The sequence below is a fragment of the Microtus ochrogaster genome, linkage group LG4, assembly GCF_000317375.1.
Source record: "Microtus ochrogaster isolate Prairie Vole_2 linkage group LG4, MicOch1.0, whole genome shotgun sequence".
Classification (NCBI taxonomy): Eukaryota; Metazoa; Chordata; class Mammalia; order Rodentia; family Cricetidae; genus Microtus; species Microtus ochrogaster.
In genome coordinates, this window is record NC_022030.1 from 35,655,406 (window position 1) to 35,659,763 (window position 4,358).

Below are 4,358 nucleotides of genomic sequence, written 5' to 3' on the forward strand. Positions count from 1 at the left end.
CTACTACGTAATAACGAAGCTTCCTCAGGATGCGAATTGGGAGCAAGTCATTTGCAGTTCTGATTGAGGATCTCTCAGAACATAAGGTTAGTGTGAGGCCAGGCTGAACCTATCTACAGGCTTGCCTGGGGCTTGCCTTACTTCCTCACTGTGTGGCCACCGTGATTCGGCTTTGCACAAGCTTGCAGGACAGGTTTTTGCCGGAGGAAATTTCAAGAGAAGGGAGAAGTGCAGGCCACATGTTTTGTGACTCACCACAGGTGGCATGGTCTCATCACAAAGAGAATCAGGACTCTAGGAGTGAGTGGAGGGAGGTAGCCCTCTTGTCGTTTAAAAACTGTATATCACACTTGCCGTTGGGGTCAGAGACGAACTCATTCCAATATCTGAAGCTTCAATGTAGGAGAGACTTGGGTTTCTAGAAGGAGCGTGCTGAGTTGTCACAAACGGCAAAGTTGTGGCTTGGAGTGTGGAGCATCCCTGTAGCTACAGCATTGAGGTGAAAGCAAGAAGATCACAAATCCAGACAGGCCTGGACATAGCCAGCTCAGGTCAGCAGATGTTAGAGGTTGAGGTGTCAGCAGACACAGAATATGCCAGGTCCTGCAGGTCTGGAAGACAAACCAGTTTAAGCAGCTCATGAGACTGAACTGGATAAAAGTATCCTGACTTGAACTTGGGTTAGGCACAAACAGTTACTTGTGCAGATCTGAAATGCAAGGCACTTTAGGGATGCTAAAGAGTGACAGTGTACACACAGCATCCCATGTGGGTTGTCTGCTGATGAGCAGGCCTGGTGCCTTGTCTCTATGAGAAAGGCCTTACCTTTGAGCCAGGGACTTAATAGTAGGCAAATATGGATTTTATGGCTTCTCCACGTTATCAGGTCCTGAGTCACAGGTCCACCTGCCACCTTGCACATCCTAGAGCCTTCCAAGTATAAAAGGTGATGGGAGCCTGGCACACACTTCAGTGGGCCTGACGTGTGTCTAGAGAAGCACACCCGGAGTCCCGGATCCCACAGCTCTTTTCAGGGTATAGGTAGTGAGGTGAGATTCTAGGTCTTGAGTCATAGGGGCAGTTACGGGCTTTGAGGCGTGACTGGCAGTCAAGTATGAATTGCTCTTCTGTGGAATTGTCTCATTTAAGGGGCTGTGGGGCTAAGGTCCTGGGAGCTTGGGCTTCTCTCCTTCCTCAGCAGACAGTTTCCAGCTAGAAGACTCCTTCCGGTTAATATTGGGGCAGAGACACTATCTGTCTTTCCTGAAATCTTCCCTGGGGAGAATGAGGAGAAGCCCACCTGGGCAGATCCCAAGGGCTTCAAGGGTCAAACCAGGTTGACATGTTGAGATTCTGATCTATATGAGCCCAGAGGTAGTTATTCTCCCTTTTTATGAATGAAGAAGCTGCAGTTCAGACAGAGCAGTCAATGACTTGGGAGTATAAAGGGCAGGAAGGCCATGGCAGCTTTGGGAAAGGAAGAAAACCAGTCAAGCTGTCTTAGTTAGACCTTTGTTGTTATGATAAACACCACGACCAAAAGCAACTTGAGGAAGGGTTCTATTTCATCTTACACTTCCAGGGAACTGGTCAGAAGTAGCCACATATCTGCTGTGCACCTCACGCAGGGGACATCACCTCTCTGAGCAAGTCTTCACATCCTTAAAATGAATATTCTGACTACCCTATTTCTTTCACTGAAGGAAGTTGGGGCAGGAACTCAGGCACGGCAGGGACTGATGCAGAAGCCACAAAAGGTTGCTTCTTGCTAGCTTGTTGTTTGCTAAATATACAACCAAAGCCCACATACCTAGTGAGCTAGACTCTCCAACATCGATTGATCAAGAAAATACCCCTCTGGACTCTCCTACAGGAAAATTTTATGAAGGCATTTTCTCAAGATTTCCTCTTCTGCCGGGCGGTGGTGGCACACGCCTTTAATTCTAGCACTCGGGAGGCAGAGGCAGGTGGATCTCTGAGTTTGAGGCCAGCCTGGTCTACAAGAGCTAGTTCCAGGACAGGCTCCAAAAGCTACAGAGAAACCCTGGCTTAAAAAAAAAAAAACTAAAAAAAAAAAGATTCCTCTTCTCAGATGACTAACTTGTATCAAGCTGAGGAAAAAACCAACTAGGACGATTGACCCTTGTCAACGTGGTACACAAACACATTAGTATTCAACTGTAACCTTTCCTTTTTTGTTCAGCCCCAAGATCAAGATCTTGTGTTAATAACACCATATAAAATAAAAATAACTTTAAAAGTTCTACAGGCTTTAAAACTTTCCATCACTTATAAATCTAATGTCTCTTTAAAATATTCATAGTTTCTCTAAAATACCCAAAGTCTCATAACTAGAGGCTCCCATAAGAATCAAAAAACAAAATTTGACCGGACAGAAATCTCAAGGTCCAAATCAGGAGCAGAAGGAGGGGGAGCACGAGCAAGGAACTCAGGACCGCGAGGGGTACACCCACACTCTGAGACAATGGGGATGTTCTTTCGGGAATTCACCAAGGCCAGCTGGCCTGAGTCTGAAAAAGCATGGGATAAAACCGGACTTGCTGAACATAGCGGACAATGAGGACTACTGAGTACTCAAGAACAATGGCAATGGGTTTTTGATCCTACTGCACGTGCTGGCTTTGGGGGGGCCTGGGCAGTTTGGATGCTCAACTTACTAAACCTGGATGGAGGTGGGCGGTCCTTGGACTTCCCACAGGTCAGGGAACCCTGATGGCTCTTCAAGCTGATGAGGGAGAGGGACTTAATCGGGGGAGGGGGAGGGAAATGGGAGGCGGTGGCGGGGAGGAGGCAGAAATCCTCAATAAATAAATAAATTAAAAAAAAAAACAAAATTTGTTTTGCTCCCACAGGGAAGAAGCAGGCACAGTCACAAATCATAGCAAAAGCAAAGTGTAAAGCTCAGTGTCTGACTTCTGGGACTCGAGGGCTCCACCTCTCTGCCTCTGTGATCCATAGCACACAGAGCAAGTCTCAGACTCAGGCCAGCTCCACTCTACAGCCACTGCTGTCCCTGGTGCTCATCCCATGGTGTGGGGATCTGGGTATCTTCAATATGCGGGGGTTTCCACTGTAACTGGGCTGCACCTTCACCAATAACCTCTCCTGGGCTGTCTTCTAGGATTCTGACCCTGCTACACAGTGCCAAGCCTCAGCTGCCTTCCATGACCCCCTCATGCCTTCAAAACAAGCATCACTTGGCTGACTTGTACACATTACCGAGTTCAGCTGCCAGCATGAGACAATACCCTCAGGCCCCTCTGGACCACATCATCATCATCATCATCATCATCATCATCATCATCATCATCATCATCATCATCATCATTTGGTTTTTCGACATAGGGCTTCTCTGTGTAGCTTTGAAGCCTGTCCAGGAACTTGCTCTGTAGACAAGGCTGGCCTCATACTCACAGAAGTCCACCTGCCTCTGACTCCCATGTGCTGGGATTAAAGGCATGCGCCACCATTGCCCGGGTGGAAAGGGTTAATTTCACTCCCAGGTCTTAGGGTTTTTATTGTTGAACATAACCCTATGGCCATAAGCAACTTGGAGATGAAAGGATTTATTTTGCTTATACTTCCACATCATAGCTTATCATTGAAGGAAGTCAGGGCAGGAACCTAGAGACCTAAAGCAGAGGCAATGGAGGAGTACTGGTTACTGGCTTGCTCCCCGTGGCTTGCATAGCCTGCTTTCTTATACAACCTAGAACCACCTGCCCAGGGTGGCACTGCCCACAGTGTGATGGATCCTCCCACATGAATCTTTAATCAAGACATTATACCACATAGTTGCCTTCAGGTCCATCATATGGAGGGATTTTTCTTTTCTTTTTTAAAGATTGATTTATTATGTACACAGTGTTCTGCCTGGATGTATGCCTGCAAGCCAGAAGAGGGCACCAGATCTCATTATAAATGGTTGTGAACCACCATGTGGTTGCTGGGAATTAAGTTTAGGACTCCTGGAAGAGCAGCCAGTGCTCTTAACTTTTGAGCCATCTCTCCAGTCCCTCCAGAGGGATTTTTCTTAATTAAGATTCCCTCTTCCCAGATTTGTCTAGTTCTGTGTCAAAGTTGACAAAACCCAGTCAGGATACTATCTATCACAGAGAATTCAGGACGGGAACTCAAGCACAGGGAAGGAAACTGAAAACAAGAACCAAAGCAGACACCACTGAGGAATGCTAGTCTTGCTAGTCCAGCCCATGAGTTTCGTCATGTCACTGTGAGTATTCCAACAAATTTTCCGTTTAAGATTTTTTTTGTTTTTTGTTTTTTTAATATTTATTTATTTACTCATTATGTATACAGTGTTCTGTCTGCCTGTATGC